Source organism: Astyanax mexicanus, chromosome 17 (assembly GCF_023375975.1).
Source record: "Astyanax mexicanus isolate ESR-SI-001 chromosome 17, AstMex3_surface, whole genome shotgun sequence".
Classification (NCBI taxonomy): domain Eukaryota; kingdom Metazoa; phylum Chordata; class Actinopteri; order Characiformes; family Acestrorhamphidae; genus Astyanax; species Astyanax mexicanus.
The window spans coordinates 38,980,521-39,007,287 of NC_064424.1; the positions used below are offsets into that span (position 1 = coordinate 38,980,521).

Below are 26,767 nucleotides of genomic sequence, written 5' to 3' on the forward strand. Positions count from 1 at the left end.
CCCATAGCTTTCTTTTCACGTAAGTTATCTGCGGCCGAAAGTAATTACGGTATAGGAGACAGGGAATTGTTGGCTGTAAAACTGGCATTGGAAGAATGGCGTCACTGGCTGGAAGGGGCCGTACACCCGTTTACAGTACTTACAGATCACAAAAACCTCGAATACCTCAAAACCGCTAAACGATTAAATCCCCGTCAAGCTCGCTGGTCTCTATTCTTTTCGAGATTCCAGTTCTCCATTTCGTTTCGTCCAGGTACCCGCAACACCAAAGCTGACGCGCTCTCCAGGGTTTTCAGCACCACGGACAGCGCAAATGATGTAACCGAAACCGAGCGTATCCTTCCGCCTTCAGTAGAAATAGCTGTCATACGCTGGGAGTTGGATGACCAGATTATGGAAATCAATGCTGGTCATCCACCTCCAGCAGATTGTCCTCAGGATAAGACGTTCGTTCCACCTCGTTTCAGAGATAGATTAATTACGTGGGCCCACTCTGCTCTATCTTCGGGTCATCCTGGTGTAACGCGCACGCTACAGTTAATTTCCTCTCGCTATTGGTGGGAAACCATGAAAGCCGACATACACACTTTCGTTACGTCATGTTCGGTCTGCGCTCAGTGTAAGACTCCCAAGACCCTTCCAGCCGGTAAACTTATGCCTTTACCAGTGCCTGAGCGACCTTGGTCGCATTTAGCTGTGGATTTTGTGACAGATCTACCTGTTTCAGAGGGTTATACCACAATCCTTACAGTGATTGACAGATTCTCTAGGGGTGTTAAATTTATCCCGTTTCCTTCCCTGCCCACTGCGTTCCAAACTGCTCAAGCAATCTATACTCACGTGTTTAGACACTTTGGTATTCCCGAGGACATTTTGTCTGATCGAGGGTCTCAGTTCACCTCTAGGGTGTGGAGGGCATTTTTTGAACATTTAGGAGTGCATGTTAGTCTGACTTCTGGCTTTCACCCTATGAGTAACGGGCAGTGTGAAAGGGCTAATCAGGAATTAGGCAAATTTTTACGTGTTTACTGTTTTAAATATCCTACTGATTGGTTCCGTTATCTCATTTGGGCTGAGATAGCTAAAAATTCGCTCACTAACTCCACTTCTGGTCTCACTCCCTTTCAGTGCGTTCTGGGTTATCAACCTCCTTTGGCACCATGGACAGCGGTGTCTTCCGACGTGCCAGCTGTGGATGACTGGATGAAACGCAGTGAGCAAGTGTGGGAGGACACTCACCGGCAGGTCTCAGAGGTGCTCCAACGTTACAAGGAGCAGTCGGACAAGCGCCGTGGTGACACCCCTCACTTTTCGCCTGGTGACCGTGTATGGCTCTCGACCCGGGACTTCAGGTTTGAGGGGTGCTGCAGGAAGCTCCTGCCTAAGTATATTGGTCCCTTTCGTATACTGTCTCAAATCAATGAGGTTTCCTATAAGGTGGAGCTTCCTGCGCAATATAAAGTGAATAATTCTTTTCACGTCTCTCTCCTCAAGCCTGTGGTTCCGGGTCCGCTGGCAGAGGGGGCTCCTGACGACGTACCACCCGCGGCGGTGGAGGGGGAGGATTCTTCGATGTACGCAGTTCGTGAGGTGCTGGATTCTCGCCGACGTGGTGGCTTGCTACAGTACCTCATTGACTGGGAGGGTTATGGTCCGGAGGAACGTAGCTGGGTGGCTGCCGGGGATGTGCTGGATCCTGTTATGCTGGCCGATTTTCACGCTCGCCATCCCGGTAAGCCAGCTCCCAGACCTAGGGGCCGTCCCAGGCGTCCTCTATCCGGCGCGGCTCCGGTCCGCCGGGGTTCCCGCTCCCGCAGCCCGTGTCTGTCCGGCGCCTCCGCTGCAACTCCTGCCACTCCCGCCTGTACTCCCTGTCCGTCGGGTGGGCGTCGCCGTGGACGCCCCCGCGTCTCTGCCGCTCCGGTCTCGTCGGGGGAGGGTAATGTCAGGTCTGATGCTGATAGCGCTTCTGTCTCTCCCACACTCAGTGCTCCCTGCGATCTCCAGTCTCCGAACTACACTACCCAGAACGCACCACACGCTGACATCACACATTCACCTGATCTCGGTACACCTCCCGGAAGTCCGGAATACTAATTTCTCACAGTATAAATAGCCCTTTCACACGCATACCTGTGCTGAGTATTGTTTGGTTATCCACTGTACAACGCGTTTCTATTTCTTGCATGTTTTCCTTTTGTGTATGACCCCTGGATTGTTTTTTCTCGACTCTGATTTTTGCCTACGCTCTGACATTGGATCTTTTGTGTATTACCTGGACTGTTTATACCATTGCTGATTTTTGCCTGCTCTTCTCTATTGCCTTGCCGTGTATGACCTCAGGACTGTCCCTCGTTATTCGGTACGTGTTATCTCTCTGGCTGCTGTTCGCCCCTGTTGAATCTTTTCTGTATACTGACTACCCGTTGTTTCTGTGCTGTAAAATAAATCACAGTGTTCTGCATCTGCACGTGTCTGAGTACTGTCTAGCCTTGACAGTTTGATAGTACTCCAAATTCTGATCTGTATAAACCAAATTGTTTAAGACTTCAGGAATGTCGTTTGATAATGCTTTAATTTTCTTATTTTATAGAAGTCTAAATTCTAGTCTATGTACAAACAAATACAAGCGCAGTGTCTGATCCACATAAAGAAAGCCCTGGCACTGAACTACCAGCACCAGCTTATCAACCCACAAAACAATTACTTTTTTGAAAATGATCAATATAAACCAAATTTTACAGACTATAAGGCACACTGGATTATAAGACACATTTTAAGCAACAATAGAAAGAAACAAGGGTGTCACCATGTTTGCGTTCTAATTCAGCATGTCTGGCCACTGGGGGCACCTAAATAAACAGTTAATAAAAAATAAAAAAAATAAAAAAAAACATATTTTTGAGTGTTGTATGTTAATCTACACAGTTTCTCTCCTGAAAACTGTGTGTTTGGGTGAGTAAAGTGCTTTCATTTATTTACAGTAAGCTTACATTCCCAGTATTCTCAACAGCGCGGTTAGCAGCAGTGCTAGACGTGGTTAGCAGGGCTTAGAGCTAGTAAACGTGCTACACTGAGGAATCCTGAGGGTTCCAGTATCTCAGGGTGCTATCAAATCATATCCAATCAAATAAAGTTTATTTGTGTAGTGCTTTTTACAACTGGTGTTGTCACAAAGCAGCTTCACAGAAACATGATCACAGGACAAAGAATCAGGCAAAACATTAAACATATAACATACAGAATACAGAACCCCCCAGTGAGCGCGGAGGCAAGGAAAAACTCCCTCAGAGCTGCAGGAGGAGGAAGAAACCTTGGGAGGACCAAGGCTCACATTTAAGGGGGAACCATCCTACCACTGGTCAAACGGCTTTTAAATTAATTTTAGTCTTTATACATCCACATAGATGATCTGTGATTAGCTCTATGATCTGTGATCTGCTGATCTGTGGTGGGCGATGGAGAAGAGCTGACTTCAGAAACCTCCATCAGTCTGACAGGACAGGAGACATGAGAGACTGAGGGTCCAACACCCATCCATCGGTATCGGGTCAGACAGGTGGGCAGTCAGTAACTCGGAGGAAGGCAGAGAGATGGAATTAGTTTTAACTGGATTTATGTAAAACAGAGAATATAAAACATTATCAGAGTGTGGCTAATGACTCCGGCAGATCTAAATAAAACAGCATAACTAAAGGGAGAGAGCCAGAAGGTAACATAGACATGGAGGCTCCCTGAAACACTGGCATCCACCCACTCCACCGTCCACAAACCTGAGTGACTGAGTGCAGTGGGAGAACAACAGCACCTTAACACATTAATTACCAAAAGCTAAACTAACAAGTAAGTTTTCAGTCTAGACTTAAAGATTGAGACTGTGTCTGAGTCCCGAACATATTCAGGGAGATTATTCCAGAGTTGAGGCGCTTTATAAGAGAAAGCTCTTCCTCCTGCAGAGCTCCTCTGAATTTTATTAACTACTAAGAAACCAGCACCCTGAGATCTAAGTAATCGCGGTGGTTCATAATAGGAGATGAGGTCTCGGAAATACTCAGGAGCGAGCCCGTGTAGGGCTAATTTTTCTGCATCATGCAGGGATCAGGCATTTCTTAGTTTGGCAATGTTACGTAGGTGTAGAAAAGCTGTTCTAGTAACATTAGATATGTGTTTATCGAATGCTAGATCTGAATCTATAATAACTCCAGGGTTTTTAGCTGCTGAACCAGGTGTGAAGAAGAAGTCGGCCAGATTTAGCATTAAGTCTGATAATTTATTTCTAGCAGCTTTGGGGCCTAATAGGAGAACTTCTGATTATCACTATTTAATAGGAGGAAGCTGTGCGACATCCATAATAATTATTTCACATCTTTTACACATTCCTCGATTTTCTCTATTCTCACTCTGTCATCAGGTTTGGCTGATATGAAGCGGTGTGTTATCCACATAACAATGAAAAATTACATCATGTTTTCTAATAACTTTGCCCAGTGGGAGCATATATAATGTAAATAATAACGGTCCTAATATAGAGCCTTGTGGAATTCCATATCTTACCTCGGTATAACTGGAAGACATCATTTATCCTCACAAACTGATAACGATCGATTAAGTATGATTTAAACCCTGATAAGGCAGTTCCAGTTACACTGACCATGTTCTCTAATCTTTCTAAAAGGATAGTATGATCTATTGTATCAAAGGCTGTGCTCAGATCGAGAAGTACCAGTAGGGAAACACAGCCTTGGTCGGCAGCTGTAAGTAGATCGTTTGTTATTTTAACTAAAGCTGTGATGAGGCCTAAATCCAGATGGAATTTTTTCATAGATCTGTTTTTTTTGCAGGTAAGAGCAAAGTTGTTGGGCTACATATTTTTAGGTTTGAAGTGTTAGTGCTGCAGTCTGATTATGATTGTTTAAAATAAGTTAAGATATTTAGATTGACTGTTTGAGTTTTTGGACGTTTTTGTTTGACTCGGGGGACAGACACAGTCTGAATACACTGGTATCTAGGTAACGTCTCTTTGCAGCTCGCAGACGGTTGGTTAAGCCTCTCTTTCTGCGGCCTGGTCCCGGCTCTGGATTGTCAGCAGCTTCTATTAGCTAGCGGTTCATTCCACGTAGCTTATTTAACTACGGTTAACAAGCAGATTACTGTTCAATATATTCCCTCTCAACAGCGGTTCAGAGCGGTCCTCTGTTTAGCAGCTAATGCTAATTCTGCTGGAGATCTAAACTGAAACTCCTGTATAACGCTGCAGAGGAGTGTCTTTACTGCTCCTTACAACCTCCCTTAAAACCTGGTAGAATTCATACATAAGGTGCACCAAATTATATAGCGCACAACGTTTTTTTGGTAAAATTAAAGGATTTTAAGTGGGAAACTCAATATACTTCTAAAGCTCTGAGCTGCTAAAACAAGCTTCTTGATAATCATGGTTAAAATAAACTACTACTAATCATAATAACGTTGTAGAACCTTTTTACTCTTATATTTTCTCATTTATTCATAAAGGTGTATTTATCTCTGTCTGTGTCGTTATAAAAAGCTTTTTGGATCAGTGTGTGAAGATCAGTTATGTGAATTTGCTGAATAATTTTAGTGACTATTTTTGCACTGGCATTAAAACAGGAGATTTTGTGTAAGAGCTGAACAGGACATGCGTCAGCACTGTGTTTCTGAAGCCGGCGGTTATTAGGGTTATTAGGGAATTGTATTTCAGAATTGCATGTTCTGCACTACTATAATTACTGCGGCTTCATGGGGATCTGACTCGCCTACAGAGAACACTGTAGCAAATGACCTTTTCTGTTTTACTGAGGAGAAACTATTCTAGAAAACTGCAGGAACACTCAGCCCCACACCCCCCCACCGGGTCTCGTGTGGCACGGGCAGGTTTAGATTCCTGCATCAGCAGACACAGACACACACACACACACACAGATGCCATGTTTAATTGTTTACTGAGGGACTGCTGGAACAAAGGTGGATTAATAACAGCTCAGCAGTGTGAAAAGTGCAGACTCCTGCAGATAAAGAGGTTTTTCTATTCTCTCTTTCTTTTCTGACTCAATCAAGCTCTGTTTCTTTTGCCCTCACCTTGTTTCTTAATCCAGAGTAAGAACAGTTTTAAGGAAAGACTGAAAGAAAAGCTGAAACAGCAAAATGATGAAAAAAGGAAGACACACTGAGGTGAAGGGATGCCCAGGGATACAATGTGAACCATTTCTACTGACTGTTTACAGCAGACCGGGGCCCACATGAGGCCCGTTGGCTGTTCACATCTGGCCCACATGAGTTCTATGGCAATTAGAATTCAAATTAAGCTTTCAGTAATGTATAAAATGAAAATATAATGACAGTTTAGTCTGTTTCCATTGACCACTTCTTTTCTATTGGCTTTTGGCACCATCTATTTGCATGGTGTACCACAGTGTATTTGGTAAACATATATATTATACAAGCATCATCTGAGCTGCCAGCTTTCTGAACTGTTCACTCTGTAGCATTTCTTTCTCCATCTAATTTTCTATGAATATTTTAAATATATATTTTATCTGTCTATACTTTTTCCTCTCAAACATCCAAATTATTGTGCAAAGTAATTTATATAAAAATATAAATTAAATTAAGTTACAATTATACATAATAACTAGTATACTTTTAAGTCTAATTAACTGAAGATTTTCACATACAAAATATGAGGGAACAAATGAGCTCACATTATTTAAGTAAATTCAACTGGATCCCAAAGGAGGAAGTTTCCAAGAACATAGACCAGTTCAGGATTATTTCCTTGCTGAGTGTCGAAGGGAAGATTTTCTTTAGCATACTAGCAAGGCGGCTGACCGACTTTCTCTCTAGCAACCACTACATTGACACTTCAGTGCAGAAGGGGGGCACATCTGGAGTACCGGGGTGCCTGGAGCATACAGGAGTGGTGACCCAGCTCATTAGAGAAGCCAGGGAGAACAAGGGAGACCTGGCAGTGCTTTGGCTAGACTTGGCTAATGCCTACGGCTCCATCCCACACAAGCTGGTCCAAACAACCCTGGAGAGGCACCATGTGCCGGGCCAAGTGGCTGAACTCATCATGGACTACTATGACCAGTTCAGCATGAGAGTATCAACAGGGTCCATAACATCAGAGTGGCACAGAGTGGAGGTTGGGATCATCACAGGCTGCACCATCTAGAGCTGGCCTGGGGACCTTTTCAACACCTCAGTATGAGAAAGTCAAGGGGAAGGAGAGACGCAGACTGGTGCAGGAGGAAGTGAGGGCAGAGGTGGAGGAGAGGAGGATGAGCAGAGCTGTCGGTTTGAGGCAGCAGGGTGCCTGGACAAGGTGGGAGCAGGCCATGGACAGGAAAGTCACATGGTCTGAGCTGTGGCGGGCAGAGCCGCAGCGCATAAAGTTCCTTGTCCAGGCAGTGTACGACATCCTGCCCAGCCCATCAAACCTCTCCATCTGGGGCAAGATGGAGTCTCCCAACTGTCCGCAGTGCCCAGGCAGAGGAACATTGGAGCACATCCTGAGCTGCTGCCCAGTAGCTCTTGGGCAGGGGCGATACACCTGGCGCCACAACCAAGTCCTGAGACCCATTGCGGAAGCCATCAGCATGGGAATCAGCAGTAGCAAACGGTCCCACTCCACCACCCAGAGGATCGCCTTTGTGAAGGCTGGCGAGCGCCTGGGGAAAACCACCGGAGCCAGAAACCCAGCAGGACTGCTGGCGACGGCGAAAGACTGGCAGCTGTCGGTTGACCTGGAGAAACAACTGAAGTTTCCCCAGCATATAGTCGCCACCACCCTGAGGCCAGACATCCTCCTGGTCTCAGAGGAGACAAAGAACATTCTCCTGATTGAGCTAACAGTTCCATGGGAGGACCGATTGGATGAGGCCCACGAGAGGAAAAGGACCAAGTACGAGGAGCTGGTCATAGACTGCCGCAAGCAGGGCTGGAAGGCAAAGTGCATGCCCATCGAGGTAGGCTGTAGGGGGTTTGCAGGCCAATCACTCTACAAGACCCTGAGTGCTCTGGGCATAACTGGGATGGAGAGAAGAAGGGCCATCAAGAAAATCATGGAGGAAGCAGAGAAAGCCTCCAGATGGCTCTGGATCAGGAGAAGTGACCCATGGAGTAGTAGCAAATGCCACCTGAACACAAGCCGGGTCTGATCAACCTAGGCTGGGTCGCCAAGGAGAGGGTGTCTGATGTTAAAAGACCCGAAACACCCGAGGACCCTTGGTTACATCACTGACGATGTGTTCAGGAGCATCCTAGAGATGTATTTCATCAAGTGGAGCATCCTAGAGATGTATTTCATCAAGCACTCTACTGGCGAAACCAGTGGCGACCAGGAACAGGCTGGTTGACAACCAGGAATAGATTGGTGACGACTGGAGAGACAGTGGACAGCATGGAGAGACGGCAAACGGGGCGGGAAGGGTTGGCAGCCCGAACCGCAGCTTCTGAGAGGAGGAAACCCACAACAAGCTACAGAGCGGATCATGGAGAAATACCCCCAGGGATGCCCGAGAGGGGGGGAGGATGAGCATCCCAACCGGACGGACCTGAGGATAACGAACACTGGCAATGAACAAAGGTTTACGAGCAATGGCAAAGGACAATTAACGACGAGCAAGTGCAGATGCGGAAAGGTCTGCAAGAACAGCCGAGGTCTTAAGATTCACCAGACCCGGATGAGATGTTTGGAGGAAGAGCAAGCGCCACAACGCACAGGTACTCAACCGGATGAGACGCAGGAGGAGCCAGGCCCGGAGATACCCCACAGAGCCAGGAACCTCCAAGTGCCGCAACCAATTCCTCGAAACAGACTTCCGGAGACCGGAGAACAGACTTCTGGAGACCTTCCGGAGAGGATTCAAATCAAATGGCCACAGGCCTGCAAGACAGCAGTCTGGCAGCAGTTTGACGAGGATGCCAACTCTGTCTTAGATGCAATGGCAAAGGGTGATGCGGACCGAAGGCTGCAAACGATGACGACAATCATCGTCAGGCTAGCTGTGGAAAGGTTCGGAGTAGTGGAGAAGAGGATAGGAGGAGCACCCTTCACTATGAACCAGAGAGCAGCAAAAATCCACCGGATCCGGCAGGAGCTCAAGTCTCTCAAACTGCAGTTCAAGGAGGCAAGTGAGGAGCAACGCCCTCCCTTGGTAGAGCTGCGAACCATTCTGAGAAAGAAGCTGCTGACCCTCCGCAGAGCTGAATGGCACAGATGGAGGCGGAAAGAAAGGACCAGGAAGCGAGCATCCTTTATAGCCAACCCCTTCGGCTTCACTAAGCAACTCTTGGGACAGAGGCGTGGTGGGAGATTGGCCTGCTCCAAGGAAGAGATCGATCGGCACATCCAGACCACCTACAGCGACCCTGCCAGGCAGCAGGACTTAGGCCAGTGCAACACCCTGATACAACCACCTCCGCCCACCAAGGAGTTTGATGGCAGGGAACCACTCCTGAAAGAGGTGCAGGATGTTGTGAAGAAGGCACGATCTAGTTCAGCTCCCGGTCCAAGTGGAGTGCCCTACAAGGTCTACAAAAACTGTCCCCTGTTACTGGAAAGGTTGTGGAAGATCTTGAAAGTCATCTGGAGAAGAGGGAAAGTGGCGCGGCAGTGGCGATTTGCTGAAGGAGTCTGGATCTCAAAGGAGGAAGTTTCCAAGAACATAGACCAGTTCAGGATTATTTCCTTGCTGAGTGTCGAAGGGAAGATTTTCTTTAGCATACTAGCAAGGCGGCTGACCGACTTTCTCTCTAGCAACCACTACATTGACACTTCAGTGCAGAAGGGGGGCACATCTGGAGTACCGGGGTGCCTGGAGCATACAGGAGTGGTGACCCAGCTCATTAGAGAAGCCAGGGAGAACAAGGGAGACCTGGCAGTGCTTTGGCTAGACTTGGCTAATGCCTACGGCTCCATCCCACACAAGCTGGTCCAAACAACCCTGGAGAGGCACCATGTGACTGGCAAAGTGGCTGAACTCATCATGGACTACTATGACCAGTTCAGCATGAGAGTATCAACAGGGTCCATAACATCAGAGTGGCACAGAGTGGAGGTTGGGATCATCACAGGCTGCACCATCTCCGTGACTCTTTTTGCGTTGGCAATGAATATGCTTGTGAAGTCTGCCGAAACTCAATGTCGGGGCCCAAAGACCATGACAGGAGTGCGTCAACCACCAGTCAGGGCATTCATGGACGACCTGACTATAACCACCGAATCAGTACCCGGCAGTAGGTAGATCCTTCAAGGGCTGGAGGAGCTATGTGGGTGGGCTAGGATGAGATTTAAGCTGAAAAATCAAGGTCGCTGGTTTTGAAGCGGGGCAAAGTTGTGGATAAGTTCTGCTTCAGTATTGGAGGGGCATCAATCCCAACTGTCTCAGAGAAACCAGTGAAGAGCCTGGGCAAGGAGTTTAACAGCAGCCTGAAGGATTCAGTATCCGTTCAGGGAACCTGTCAGGAGCTGGAAAGCTGGTTGAGAGCGGTGGACCGGTCTGGGCTTCCTGGTAAGTTCAAGGCTTGGATCTACCAGCACGGCATCCTGCCAAGGGTACTGTGGCCTCTGCTCGTTTACGAGGTGCCAATCTCAATCGTGGAGGGCTTAGAGAGGAAAGTCAGCAGCTTCCTCAGGAGGTGGCTGGGTCTGCCTAGGAGCCTTAGCAGCATTGCTCTCTACGGACGCAACACCAAGCTCCAATTGCCCCTGAGATCACTGGAAGAGGAGTTTAAGGTGACAAGGGCCAGAGAAGTAATGATGTACAGGGACTCCAGCGACCCTAAGGTGGCCCAGGCAGGGGTCAGAGTGAAAACCGGGAGGAAATGGGTAGCCGATGAAGCCGTATTACAGGCAGAGTCGCGGATACGGCACAGAGCTTTGGTTGGAGCTGTAACCCGCGGTAGAGCTGGCCTGGGGACCTTTTCAACACCTCAGTATGAGAAAGTCAAGGGGAAGGAGAGACGCAGACTGGTGCAGGAGGAAGTGAGGGCAGAGGTGGAGGAGAGGAGGATGAGCAGAGCTGTCGGTTTGAGGCAGCAGGGTGCCTGGACAAGGTGGGAGCAGGCCATGGACAGGAAAGTCACATGGTCTGAGCTGTGGCGGGCAGAGCCGCAGCGCATAAAGTTCCTTGTCCAGGCAGTGTACGACATCCTGCCCAGCCCATCAAACCTCTCCATCTGGGGCAAGACGGAGTCTCCCAACTGTCCGCAGTGCCCAGGCAGAGGAACATTGGAGCACATCCTGAGCTGCTGCCCAGTAGCTCTTGGGCAGGAGCGATACACCTGGCGCCACAACCAAGTCCTGAGGCTGGAAGGCAAAGTGCATGCCCATCGAGGTAGGCTGTAGGGGGTTTGCAGGCCAATCACTCTACAAGACCCTGAGTGCTCTGGGCATAACTGGGATGGAGAGAAGAAGGGCCATCAAGAAAATCATGGAGGAAGCAGAGAAAGCCTCCAGATGGCTCTGGATCAGGAGAAGTGACCCATGGAGTAGTAGCAAATGCCACCTGAACACAAGCCGGGTCTGATCAACCTAGGCTGGGTCACCAAGGAGAGGGTGTCTGATGTTGAAAGACCCGAAACACCCGAGGACCCTTGGTTACATCACTGACGATGTGTTCAGGAGCATCCTAGAGATGTATTTCATCAAGTGGAGCATCCTAGAGATGTATTTCATCAAACGTATCCCAAATTACAGTGTGTGAGCAGCTGCTTCACTATAATGTGCTGCTAAATAGAACTCTAGAGAGATATGAATTAGCTAGTAAGCTAACTGCTAGCCCTGAAAAATGTCAGCTTATTTTTAATGTCTTTGTAAAAAGTTTTTAATTTGGTCTTTGCTGCAGAAACACATTTAGATTAGAATTGTTTCTGTGAATGTTGGTGTTTTTACTATTGCTGTGTGTAATATCTACTAAAGTAAATAAGTATAAAAGCACACACATTCACTTCCCACTTTTAATTCATTTTATTAAAACCAAACATGCAATTAAACTGCTCTGTTATCTTTAGAACTTTATCCTATACATTACTGATCCAACAGCAAACTTTCTCTTAAAAACACAAAGAACTGTAAGTAAAGAGTGTCAAGAATCTGTAAATTGGAAAGTACCTCTATTAAATGAGTTTTTAAACCTTTTAAAAATACTTTGTGTAAGAGTGTAGAGCAAACATCGGTCCATAATCATTCTGCTAGCTTATGTAATCATTCTAATGTTTATTTATAGTGTTTTATTGGTAAAACATAATTAACCCTCACAAAAGTAAAGAGTTAAGTTTAAGTTAATGTTAACGTCATTGTAAGATTTCAATGGTTAGCTCACCCTGACTGACCTGAAGTCAGCTGGACTGCAGTTACTGCAGCATTTACTCACATTGTCCCCTGGGTGGCAGTGGATCTGACTGTACCAGACGTCAAAATCACAGGGGAGTAGATTAGATCTGCTGTACAAAATGTTGACAAGGTGAGTCTGCCCCAAACTCTGAACAACACATGCTCTGCACTTTACCTGCAGGCGTGAGAAATCAAGAAAATATAAAAGGAGAGTGATTAAAGGATTAAACGCTATTGTATTCTACAGCCTTGATTAAGGCCTGCGTTATTCATACAGTATAACGTCAGGTGCCTGTTTGTCCCTCAGCTGGAGGGCCTGTGTGTGTGTGTGTGATGCCGGGAGAAGGTCTTGGGCTCTGAGGTGAATTGCTGACCTTGGCGGGCGAGGCTGGTGGCGGCTGGTCGCCGATGGCCTGTCACAGCTCATCAGGGAGAGCGGCTATACCCGGAGATTTATCACCTTATCACTGCGCTCACTTTCACCGGGCTGCTGGCTCAGTGCCAGCTCAGACACACAGAGAGGCCTGTTCTCTTCCCTTCATTCATGCTCTTTTCCCGTGGCTACAAGCATAAAACATCTTAGATCCGTACTGGATGAATTTACCTCATCTAGGAAGTGTATTTCAATTCACTGGGGTAAATACTCAGAGCCGGAACACCTTATCCACTCATTATGCACAGTGTGTAGGGCCCCGCAAATAATATGAAGGCCCCAATCTTTCCTTACATCAAGTTACAGAGAGTTGGAGTCCTGTATTAATCAGAAGCTGACGTGAAACTGTCCTTCAGGCAGCAGAAAAAGCAGAAAAAGACTCTACAAGAGTGAACTGCACACACAGATGTCACGCGGCCGTGTTCTCCTTCCACGCTACCTGACTACATTTCCCAAGATCCCATGAACAATAACGTCAACAACACACGCTCACCTTCACCCAATCATGTTACGCTCCGACGCTCAGACTCACCAGTGTTCTGAGTTAGTTCCGGTTCATTCCCCTCTAGCTTCCTGTATTTAAGGCGGCCGCTTGTAAACAAACTCCGCGAGGTATTGTTAACTCATGTTACATACTAAGCGTTTTCCTGTGTATTGTTTTTGCCTTCTCGTTACGACCCTGTTTTCGGATTATCGGTTTATGTCTTTTGTTTTGCCCTTTCTGGATTTGATGTATGGTTGGACTGTTTCTCGGTTACGAACTCGGACTGTATTTTTGACTACGTCTTCTGTCATCGGTGAGATCTTTGTTTGCCTGGCTATTCTGTTAGCAGTATCTGTTAGCTTTACTGCTAATAAACCTGTTTGTATTTTTAACTCGGCTCGCGTCACTCCTCACTACCTGGCGTTACAGAATACCTCGCCTGAAGTGATGGCCGAGTTTAATGACCTCCAGCAGGCAGTCAGGAATCAGGGGAGGGTTCTCGAACAGCATAGCCAGCTTTTTGAGAGCCTTGCTAACACCGTTACTGCTCTTACTACCCAGCAGTCAGATCAACACTCTCAGCTAGCTCAGATAACTGCTAGCCTTCAGGATATCGCTACTCAGCTTGTCCAGCTGAGAGTGGCCACTCCAGCTAGCCTAGCCTCTGCTAACCAGGCCCCGGTTAGCTCTCCTGCTATCGCTCCCTCGGCAGCCGCTTTTCCGGTAAGCAAACCTGATAAATATGATGGTTCTCCAGATTTATGCAGAGGCTTTCTCTTGCAGATGTCACTATTTTTTGCTAATTCAGCAGTTAGTGCCGACGCTGCGCGTATTTCGTTTTTTATATCTCGTCTCACCGGCAAGGCTTTGGATTGGGCTACTGCTATTTGGCCTAGTATTGAAAATAGCCCATACGAGCATTTCCTCAGGGAATTTAAGTTGGTTTTTGATCACCCGCATCATGGACAATCTCAGGGAGAGCTCTACGCGTGATGTTTCGAAATGGACTCAGGGCTGATGTTTTGGCCGAATTAGCTTGCAAGGATGATGGGCTGCCTTTGGATGAACTTATATCTTTAGCCATCAGACTTGATCAGCTCAAACAGAGCTCAGTACCTGGCCGTAGAGCTGCTGCTATTTCTCCTCGTTTTGCTACGCCATGCGCATCTGGATTTACTCCACGGACCACACTCAGGGATGAGGAACCCATGCAAGTAGACGCTACCCGTTTGTCAAAAGAAGAAAGAAAGCGACGATTTCAAGCTGGATTATGCTTCTATTGTGGCAGAGCAGATCATGTGTTGCGAGATTGTCAGCTTTGCCCCTCCCGAGTTCAACGCCAAGATACTTCAGGCTCGTCCTACGGTGGGCTCTCCCATGGTTATCATGGCAACCCGGACCGTCCATATGAGCCATCTGCTACTAACTCGGGAAAGCGTGTGGAGAGGATTCCACACGCTAAAGGGGTAAGCCGACTCAGTCCTGATATGTTTTCAAGATCTTTTATTATTTCTGTTGTTCTGTTCTGCCAGTCTTCTTCATTTGTGTTTCCAGCCCTGATTGATTCCGGTGCCGAGGGGAACTTTATACACGAGCAGCTGACCAGACAACTCCAGATTCCGTTCAATCAATTGGCAAATCCTATGAGACTGTCTGCGGTGGATGGGACCCCAGTTGGCCGAGGAGCTGTTTCCCACACCACCACACCTGTCAAGCTCAACGTCAGCGCTCTGCACTCAGAAGAGATCAGGTTTTTTGTGATGAAGAACACTAATTACCAAATTATATTAGGACTTCCATGGTTGAAAAAACATAATCCTCTGATTTCTTGGTCTAACTGTGAAATTATTTCTTGGTCTCCATACTGTCATGATCACTGCATTACTGTTCCTAAATTAATGATCCAATCTACTACTGTAGAGAGTCCTGGCCTGGAGTCACTTGCACATATTCCTCCTGATTACTCTGATCTGAATGAAGTTTTTAGCAAGTCACGTGCTACTCAACTTCCCCCACATCGCTCCTATGACTGTGCTATAGAGCTTATAGACAATCAGATACCTCCCAAGTCACGTATATATCCTTTAACTCAAACTGAGGAACGTGCTATGGAGGAGTATGTGCAGGAGGCTCTATCTCAGGGGTTCATTCGTCATTCCACTTCTCCTGTAGCCGCATCCTTTTTCTTTGTCAAAAAAAAGGATGGAGGTCTGCGCCCATGTATCGACTATCGACAACTAAATGCAGTTACCAAAACTTATCCCTATCCTCTCCCTTTAGTACCTGTAGCGCTTGAACAACTACGCGGAGCTTCCATCTTCACTAAACGCCCCGTCCGTATTCCAATCTTTCATAAACGATGTACTCCGTGACATGCTAGGAAAATTTGTCATAGCTTTTATAGACAACATTCTAATTTATTCACCTGACTTGACTACACACATTTCCCATGTTCGTGCTGTATTGACCCGTCTTCTCCAAAACCAGCTTTTCGTTAAAGTGGAAAAATGTGAATTTAATCTGTCTACCATTTCCTTTTTGGGTTATGTTATTAGTGCCAGAGGCATTACTATGGATGATAGGAAGATTCAGGCTGTAGTTAACTGGCCAACCCCTAGATCAGTAAAGGAACTACAAAGATTTCTTGGTTTCGCAAACTTTTATAGAAGATTTATTCGTAATTATAGTTCTGTAGCTGCTCCACTGACCAATCTATTGAAACGGAATGCTAGAAAGTTGATCTGGTCTGAAGAAGCATCAAATGCTTTCTCTTCTCTCAAAGAGGTGTTTACTTCAGCTCCCTTGTTAAAACATCCAGATCCTAAAGAGCCCTTTGTTGTTGAGGTAGATGCATCCAGTGTTGGAGTAGGTGCTGTCCTCTCCCAAAATATTGGCTCTCCCAGTAAGATGCACCCTGTAGCCTACTTCTACCACAAACTCTCCCCAGCTGAACGGAACTATGGTATTGGTGATCGTGAACTATTGGCCATTAAATTAGCTTTAGAAGAATGGAGACACTGGTTAGAGGGAGCACTACATCCTTTCGTGGTAATAACTGATCACAGAAATTTAGAATTCTTGAGATCTATGAAAAGTATGAATTCACGTCAAGCACGTTGGTCTGTCTTCTTTGCTCGTTTCAATTTTGTAATCACTTATCGACCTGGCTCCAGAAACACCAAGGCAGATGCCCTCTCACGAATTTATGAGGAAGATAATGTAGAAACCTCAGAACCCCCTACAATTCTAAAACCAGGTATAGTTCTAGCTCCTATCAGATGGGATATCTCGGAGGAGATCAATCTAATTAACTCTACATCCCCTGCTCCTTTGCAGTGCCCCCCAGACAAATCTTATGTACCAGACCAGTGCAGAGATAGACTCATTACTTGGGCTCACACTTCTCCTACTTCAGGACATCCTGGCGAGACCCGCACTTTTCAATTATTAGAGAGTCGTTTCTGGTGGGAAAATATGCGATCTGACATCCACAATTTTGTATCCTCCTGTACTGTGTGTGCTCAGAGTAAAACTCCCCGTACTCTACCTGCTGGTAAATTAGTACCTCTGCCTGTTCCTGCTCGGCCTTGGTCTCACTTAGCTGTCGATTTTGTTTCTGATCTTCCTGAATCTATGGGTCAAACAGTTATCATGACAGTTATAGACCGTTTCTCTCGCGGAGTTAGGTTCATTCCTTTTAGTAAAATGCCTACGGCCCTAGAAACTGCTGAAGACATTTTTATTCATGTTTTTCGTGTTTTTGGTATCCCTGAAGATATTGTCTCTGATCGTGGTCCCCAATTTATTTCTCAAGTTTGGTCTGCCTTTATGAGTAGTTTGGGTATATCTGTTAGTTTATCTTCTGGCTATCACCCTCAAAGCAATGGACAATGTGAGAGAATGAATCAGGAGCTAGGAAAGTTTTTGAGAGTCTATTGTTCTAACAACGTCCATGATTGGGCCAAATTTCTCCCTTGGGCGGAACTAGCTCAGAACTCACTGATCAGTTCCACTACTAAAATGACACCTTTTCAATGCTTTTTAGGATATCAACCACCCATCATGCCCTGGTCAGCCGAACCCTCTAATATTCCTGCGGTAGACGATTGGATGTGTGGGAGGAGTGTGGGAGGAGACTCACAGACGCATTGAGGCTGTTTTACAATGGCAGAAACAACAGGCTGATCGCCTACGCCGTGAGACCCCCCTTTACTCTCCTGGTGATCGGGTTTGGCTATCTACCAGGGATTTCCAGCAACCAGATGCTAATAAGAAACTTTCAGTTAAGTATATTGGTCCTTTCAAAGTCATTAAGAGAATTAATGAAGTTACCTACCGTCTCGATCTACCCTCTCACTACCGTGTATGCCCTTCTTTTCATGTGTCTTTATTAAAGCCGGTTATCCCTGGTCCGTTGGATGAGACATCGCTTGGGGCGTCTCCTCCTCCTCCGGTGGCTATGGACGGTGGCCCGGTTTATGCGGTAGAACGACTTTTGGACTCCAGGAGGAGAAGGGGAGCCCTGGAGTATCTGGTGGACTGGAAGGGCTACGGACCTGAGGAGAGAAGTTGGGTTCCGGCAACTGATGTCCTGGATCCTTTAATGGTGGATGACTTTCACCGGTCTCATCCATCCCGTCCTGCACCACGCCCCAGAGGTCGCCCTAGGAGAAGGTCTCCAGGTCCAAGAAGGGGTAGACGCGGTGGTTCTGTCTCTGTCCGGTCCCTCAGTTCTGTCCGCAGTCCCAGGAGGGGTCGTCCCAGGTCCAGGGCTTCCATCCATTCCGTTCCCGTTTCTGGGCCACCTGTTCAGGACTCCGCTGAGGTTGGGGGGGCTGTCTCCTTGTGTCGTCCTCATCCTTCGGATTATTCGGACTCTTTGGAGGGGGGTACTGTCACGCGGCCGTGTTCTCCTTCCACGCTACCTGACTCCATTTCCCAAGATCCCATGAACAATAACGTCAACAACACACGCTCACCTTCACCCAATCATGTTACGCTCCGACGCTCAGACTCACCTGTGTTCTGAGTTCATTCCCCTCTAGCTTCCTGTATTTAAGGCGGCCGCTTGTAAACAAACTCCGCGAGGTATTGTTAACTCATGTTACATACTAAGCGTTTTCCTGTGTATTGTTTTTGCCTTCTCGTTACGACCCTGTTTTCGGATTATCGGTTTATGTCTTTTGTTTTGCCCTTTCTGGATTTGATGTATGGTTGGACTGTTTCTCGGTTACGAACTCGGACTGTATTTTTGACTACGTCTTCTGTCATCGGTGAGATCTTTGTTTGCCTGGCTATTCTGTTAGCAGTATCTGTTAGCTTTACTGCTAATAAACCTGTTTGTATTTTTAACTCGGCTCGCGTCACTCCTCACTACCTGGCGTTACAACAGAAAATTACTTACTATTCCATTCCACCTAAAAAACGTGAAGTTGTTACTTCCAAGTGCTAAGATGAATTCTTAAATGCTGCTGCTATATTTACACAATCACACAGGCTTATTTCACATAAAAAAACTGTGGGTCTCTACCCTGTAAGGTCCTATACATGCATACAATAATACGTGATAAGGATACCTGATAATGAATAATGATATCTACAGTGAATCTAAAATGTAAAAAGTTGGATATGTTTTGGTTGGATTGGTCATAAAACACTTTTTGATTGTAATGGGCTGGTCTAGGAAAAAGCCTAGGGCTGAATTTAGATCCCAGTCCAGCACTGCATGTTTTCCTGCAGTTAGTAAACAGACAGTATAAGCGTCTAATTGAAGCATCTGTCCAATAGCTTCTTATAGATTTTCTAATTTTGCAGATTTCTCTTCAGTTACTCTCCCTCTTCAGTTATCTGTATGTCACAGTGGATGCAGATGGAGTCGTTTGAAAAGCGTCAAAGTTTTCTTTCATGCTGAGGTTTTGCTTAAGTGCTTTACAGCGCTGTATTTTAGAAATGTTAAAGCGATGAAAAGTGATGAAGTGTTGGATGCGCGCTGTTCTTCTTCAGTTGTTCAACGAGGGTTGGGGATTCTTCAGTTGTTAAACTGGGGTTGGGTGTTCGGAGTTGCCACCGTTCTCTTTCAGTTGTTCATCGACATGTGTTTCAGAACTTTCAAATCGGACAGTTCTTCGCGCCTGACACTCTGGCTGAAACTCCACTCTCTTTGACTAGGTCTGCCTAACAACAGAGCGATCTATATTCTGATTGGCTCAACGAGAGTACATTTTAATATACAGCTGATGGATTGGCAAGCGTGAGAAATACCATGTGTGGCATGTGAACTCGCTGAGGTCTCAAGTGAGTCTCAAAGCGTGAGACTTGAGAACACTGAACATAAGGCAACTAAACACACAAGCAAGTAAGAAAATGAACTCACTTCAGCTAAAGTTGATGCAAAAATTAACATAACATACTGTATTTAACCTAATAAGCACCTGTTTTAGCCCTGCTGTTATAAAAGTTTTAAATTTGCATTGATTTGCATTTAAACTTATCATAAAAAATATAATAAAATAAAAAATGGTAAACTCACAAATAATCAGAAAATCAGCCCTGGACGTTTTCCCAGGCCAGTCCATTACAATCACAGAAAACACCCAGCTCTTCCTATCAGACCTCTTACATGCATATTTAGTTATAATTAGTTAAATTTAATGAATAATTTAATATTAGAAAACATGAAACAGACTTTATTCTAGCTCTTTCAGAGGCCCACACACAGAGCAGCCCACCAGGGGTTGTCCCAGTACTCCTTATGATCAGGGATGTTTTAATGCATTTGGGGGCCACAAGCAAAATGGACCCTACCCTAATACCATCACAATACAATACAATTTGGCAGATGCACCTGCTGCTCATTCTCACTCATTCTCTTTTTCACATCATACAAGAGAAAAGAGAAAAGCACTTTGAATGTACCTACAATTATTTAATTTCACTTCGCTATTATTTAACAGATTTTTTTGTTTTATTTATATTTAAAAAACATCAAAGCATAATGCCACTGCGCTCTCTCACGCCTTTTCTCAGGCAGTGCTGAGAAAACTCCTGGTGAAACTAGTGGTGAAATACACAAGGTATATGTCAGCGTTCATTTCTCATCACGAGGTCACACTTAAGGTCACAAGTAAAATTTATTAACTCGTTACTAGTTTTGCCCAGTCTTCTAAAATGCGCCTTAGTCTTGGTCAAAAATGTAATAACATTATAATAACTAATGGATCAAGTGTAGTTCAAACAGCAAAGCAATGATATAAAACACACTGTAACCACCATCTTTACTGAAATGTTATATTGTTGTTTGACCCGGACTGAGGCAAAATGCGCTGTGCCTCGTCTCTTTCACATAACCATATAAAACTCATTTTAGTTTAATAAATCTTAGGATGAGTAAGGGCATGTACATTTAAACAAATATTGTCAAATATAAATTATATGTTAAAGGTTCATTATCAGACATCCCAAGATTTCAGGGAGGTTATCCCCCAACACCCCCCCTAAAAAAATAAAAAAACAGAACAAAAAAAGCTTGCACACACACCAAAAGATAACGAAACTTTACTTTTATTTAAATTCATTTTATTGTTTTTTATTAAATTTAGATTACTCAGAGGTGAAATGAGTTTTATATTTTTTCTTTTTGGAAGGCCCTGCCTCTGCTTTCCCTGCCTCCGCCATGATCTGCTTTCTCTCACTCACTGAACAAATCCCGTCCGGGAGGGGGGAAAAACACTGCCCGCCCACACAAAAAACTGATTGGCTGTCTCACAGACTCTTTGCAGAGAACAGGCCAATCAGAACCCTCTCTGTTTTGTCTCTCTCCTTCCCACACGCGATTAGAGAAAAAAAGTCTGTCGCCTGTGTGCGCGTTTGTTTGCAGTGCACTCTTGGGGCACTCGTTCTGAATTCCGGGAGATTATTTGTGAGTCGCGGGCATCAGGGAGCCACCACTGAAATGCGGGAGACTCCTGCAGCTTCAGGGAGACTTGGTTTGTCTGCATTATGTAGGACCTGAGAGTGAGTGTGTGAAATGGTTACAGCAGTCCAATTTCAAAACACCACAGAGAGTAGTCTGCCCCACCCACCCCTTCCCAGCAACAAAACTTATTTGGGTTGCCAAATTCAGCAGGCTGAATCTACACAACGTTAAGGCTAGTAGGAGGCGGAGAGTGCGAGCGAGAGGAGAGGAGAAATACAGAAATTCTAAACGCTTCTAAAACCCATATCTAGACTTATACTGACTGTATGTTACACAAGCTCGAGCCCCGCGGTGTGCCGGACCGCGGCTCCGCAAAAGTACCTGCCTGAATTAGCTAGCCAGTTAGCTTACCTGTTCAGGAGTAAAAAAGTAGCAGCTCTGGGTCAGTCTTGGAGTCTTTTTGAGCTCTAAGTCTCCACCATTTGAACTCACTGCCAATATTCACTATTGTTATATTCCTGCTTTGGTCACTGAGATTTTTTGAGACATGCTGAGGCTTTTTAAGCCGTGTAGCAGCTGAGGTTTAACTGAACCAGCTCTGCTAGCTCCTTTACTGTGCCGAGCGGCTGTAGTGCTGGCAACCTCGGTGGGTGGGGTTAGTGTTGGAGAAAGAGCAGGAGAAGGAGTCAGAGGACAAAACAAACACAAAACCCGGGACGGCCTGCACATTTAAAATAGGAACATACTGCTGAAGCTCTGCTGACAAGAGCTGCCAGTGCTTTCACTCAACATGTTTCCTTAATATCTGATGATACATCCTGATCATTTTATCATTCACTACTGAAATGAGTTACATAGTGGTCCTTTAAGGTTTTGGTGTGTTGTTTTCATAATTTAAAATGAAACTAATCTCAGTTAATCAGTAGCTTTATCTGTTGTAGTGTTAAAGACAGTGAACAGCTTGTGTGCATAGATACTGCTGAGGCCTGGACAATATTTCGATATCGGTATTTATCGCGATAAGAAATGTTTCAATAACGGTGATATCATTTTTGTGATATATCGATATGTATTATTTACAGACAGGCGTTTTTTAGCGGCGTCAGTTCACTGCAGCCCTGAACATAGCCGGGCTACGTCAGTGCGTGATGACGCAATCATACAGGCACGTAGCCAGCTAGGCTAGGCTAGGATAGGCTAGACCTGGGTCGCCTCCTCTCCGCTCCGCACCTAAAATCTCCCGCGATGAAGCGAAACCGACCCTAACCGAGCGGATCTCGGCTGTGCTCCGCTCCGCACCTAAAACCCGCCCGCGATGAAGCGAAACCGAGCAGATCTCGGCTGCGCTCCGCTCCGGTCCGCACCTGAAACCCACCCGCGATGAAACGAAACCGACCCTAACCGAGCGGATCTCAGCTCCGCACCTAAAACCCGCCCGCGCTGAAGCGAAAACGACCCTAACCGAGCGGATCTCCGCTCCGCACCTAAAACCCGCCCGCAATGAAACGAAACCGATCCTAACCAAGCGGATCTCAGCTCCACACCTAAAACCCGCCCGCGCTGAAACGAAACCGACCCTAACCGAGCGGATCTCGGCTGCGCTCCGCTCCTCTCCGCTCCGCACCTAAAACCTCCCGCGATGAAACGAAACCGACCCTAACCCGCTCGTTTTCATCGCAGGACATTTTAGATGAAGAATGAGCGGATAGTTGAGGGAGGCAGGTCTAATTCAGTGGTTCGACTTTCAAAGGTTTGATAAACTTCAGACTTCAGCTTGCTCCAAATTGTTCTGGAGAGTGGAGCCGACCAGCAACAGTAATACATCGGTTCCTCCACCTCAAGCAGATTCACTACACACAATATCTTCCTTATTCTGGCTAAAACACTTTTGTAGTTTATGTTGTATCTAAGTTATTTATAGTTTATATAGGTTTGTTTATTTGACAGGGGTATCATGTTCCTTTTATATATATGAAGGCTTTTTCTATTCCCTATTCTGGTTGAAGCACTTTTGTTTTGATCTGTTAAATATGTTTACAAAAGAATAAGAAGCTCTGCCTCTGTTGTAATGTAAAGTTATTTATATTGGTAATTTGTATATAGGTTATAGGTTTATGTTTGACAGGGATGTCATGTTTTTATTTTGCTAAATACAAATAAAAGCGAGCATTGATTTATTCTGATCATTTTTTATTTATAAAGTATTATACAGTTTTTTGTGAGAGGAGGCTTTAAAGACTTCAATTTAAAATTTCAGACATTAGTGTACAGATTTCCATTGCAGGGATTCTTAGCAGTTTTTCTGAGGCCTTCAAAGTATTTATATCAATATCGAAATTAAGGAATATATCGTGATATCAATTTTGGCCATATCGTGCAGCACTAATACTGCTGAACATGTTCCAGTCCGGTTATATTCTACTGTCAGTAACTAGTGGGAGGGGCCCCCTGAGGGGGATTCTGATAACAGTGTTGTACTTTCCTGCATTGAAAGAGGTCTATCTATGGCCAGTCCATCCCTGCTTCTGGGTGTAACTATTTTTGGTAATGAGTGTATTTATCGATTATCAAACATTAGGGTGTAGTATAAGTCATGGAGTATAAGGGGTTAATGTCAGGCACCACTCATTTTTGAGAACCCAGCAGCTGTCTGTTTCACCACAACGATGCACATCAAAAGCTGTTGCTGTGATATTATTACATAATAGGCCTTACACATATTTCCAGCACTAATGAAGCTCTTGGACTCTTTATCTCTAATGAGCACTGGCTCATTAACGAGGCTCTTTCCCCCAAAAATTTGCCTCAAAAAATAAACAGCCTTTTCAATTAGGCATGCAGATTGTGACAGTGTTAATTCCTCAGTGGTGCTGTGGTGAGGGCGTTCGCATTCAGAGACTCTGTTCATTTTAGAGTTCCAGTTTTTAAATTAGTACCCTGACCCAAGAACATTCTCAGCATGAGATGAGCTTGTTTGGTGCTTATTTGGTGTGAGGGAGGCTCGCCGCAGCTCTGATTGATGTAAGCTCTCGATGCACCAGGCCTCTCACTGAGCCCAGCTGGATAATTCACTGAGACTTGTTTACGAGAAGCGGTTGCTGGGGGCCTCGGCATCACACAGCGCTTAATTCCGCCATTCAGATTCCACTGTCTGCTGCGGCTTTACACATCCTGGGAAAGTGCTCTTAAATAAGGGAGGAAAAGAAATAAAGCAAAGCAGAAACAAGAATAAGGACTACAGGAAATCAGTTAGAAAAAAAAAAAATTGATATAGCAATTAACCATAACTAAATGGAACTGCCTATGTATCTTTGACATCACAATAGTTGATGCATTTACACAATATCTGCCTTTTCAGCCTGAAGCAGGCTATCCTGTCCATTCACTGTAACGTTATAATAAGTGCTTCAACCTGGGCTGATTCTACTAGAATGTACAATACATGGCAACCAATTAAAACACAGTGCATTAAAAAAAATAATTTTCATTTTTTCATGTTACACCCAAAAACTAAATTCTACATGGTAGACCAACAAACACAAAGTAGCAAGTAATTGAGATTTTACAAATAAAAATCTGTGTTGATATGCATGTGTAATTAGCCACCTACATTCTGATACCCCTAAACCCAAGAAACCCATGGCCACTCTGGAGGAGATGCAGAGATCCACAGCTCAGGTGGGACAATCTGTCCACACAACTACAAGGCATGTATCCACAAATCAGGTCTTTATTGAAGAATTACATTTTTGAAAGCCGTAAGCCATAAGAAGTCCATGTAGGGGACACAGTAAACACATGGAAGAAGTCGCTGTGGTCAGATGACACCAAAGTTGAACATTTTGACTTAAATGCAAAACGCTATGTGTGGTGGAAACTAACACCGCACATCACTCTAAATACACCATCCCCACTGTGAAACAGGGTGGTGTTAGCATCTTGCTGTGAGGATGCTTTTCTTAAGCAGGAACAGGGCAGCTGGTCAGAGTTGATGGGAAGATGGATGGAGGTAAATGCAGGGCAAAACGGGCCAACCAAACGGTCACATGTCACCCCGCTGCTCATTGAGCTCCACTGGCTACCAGTTGATGCTCGCATCAAATTCAAAACTCTTACAATCGCCTACAAGGTGATGACAGAACAGGCTCCTTCCTACCTGCACTCACTACTGAAGGCTTACGCTACCTCCCGGCCGCTGCGCTCCTCCAATGAACGTCGCCTCGCTTTGCCAAACACTCACACAAAGCAATCCAGACTGTTCTCATACAGAGTTCCCCAATGGTGGAACAAACTACCTTCCACTACCAGATGAGGAGAATCTCTCACTATCTTTAATAAACTCCTGAAGACAGAGCTCTTCAAAGATCATTTACTTTCTTAACACCTCTAACACACTAACTACTTCTAACCTCATTTCCTTCTTCCCCTCCTTCACTTCTCTATCCCTTTATTTCCCTTCGACCTCCTTTAAGCCCTATCTAAAAATCTTAATTCCTATTACTTTTGTACTTCATTATTGTAAGTCACTTTGGACAAAAGCGTCTGCCAAATTAATTGTAATGTAATGTAATGCAATGTAATGCAATCCTGAAAGAAGAAAACCTGTTGGAGGCTGCAGAAGACTTGAAACAGAAAAGGAGATTTTCCTTCCAGCAAGACAATGACCCTAAACATACAGCCAGAGCTACAGTGGAATGGTTCAAAGAATATTCATGTGTTAAAATGCCCCAGTCAGGGCGCTGAGTGGACCCCATAAAAACACAAACAGATTATACAGTTTATACAGAAACACAAGAAGAACAAGAATAAACTTGTTTTTTTTTATTTAAACTTGACATTTTATTAGAAAGAAAAACATAAGAAACTTTATGCACCTATCCAGTGTCAGCATGGTAGAATGTTCCACATTCAAATGCTGTTAGTACTGCAGCTGCAATCTTCACACTGCAGTTTAATCCCAGTACACTGATCAACACTCTTATACAATGCAGTGACCAACACACAAGTATGCTGCTGTGATTTATTATAAAAGAGAGAAACAACAAAGCAGCTCATATCAACAACATCTACCTCTATTAATAAAAAGAAAAATATTGTTAAGTTAAATGTTAAATGAATCAGTGGTCTTGGACGGTATTCCTTTCTTCATTTAAGAGGTTTATTCAAATTTCTTCTGATTAGTTCATTTGGAATAAGAAACTAGACACTGAATATTTATCCTGGAACTGCTCTCCAATCAGATCGACTGAGAAACAAAATCTGCTGTGAGATGAAGAGAGCATGGACCCCACATGCTGAGAACCATCAATCATCCTCTAATAAACCCAATCAACACCGGGCCAGCTGTGCTGCTGTTAATCTCCTCATGCCCGGATTCAGCACGATGAAGAAAGGAACTGCAGTGGGTTTTAAAGCAGAAATGATGGAAATCAACTGTTCTAAATGCACGTAAGGCTGCAAACAGCAGCAACATTCCGTCAAACCTGGGGTGTCATATCTTATCCACAGAGGACCGGCGTCACTGCAGGTTTCCACTGCTAATTAATACTCACCCCCAATTAGACTTACTAAAGTTACTCC

At 45.1% G+C, this 26,767-nt stretch overlaps 1 pseudogene; it reads left to right on the plus strand.

Moving 5' to 3' along the window:
- Window positions 1–8,507: 8,507 nt before the first annotated feature.
- Window positions 8,508–18,096, plus strand: LOC125782393 (uncharacterized; annotated as a pseudogene).
- The last annotated feature ends 8,671 nt before the right edge of the window (window positions 18,097–26,767 follow it).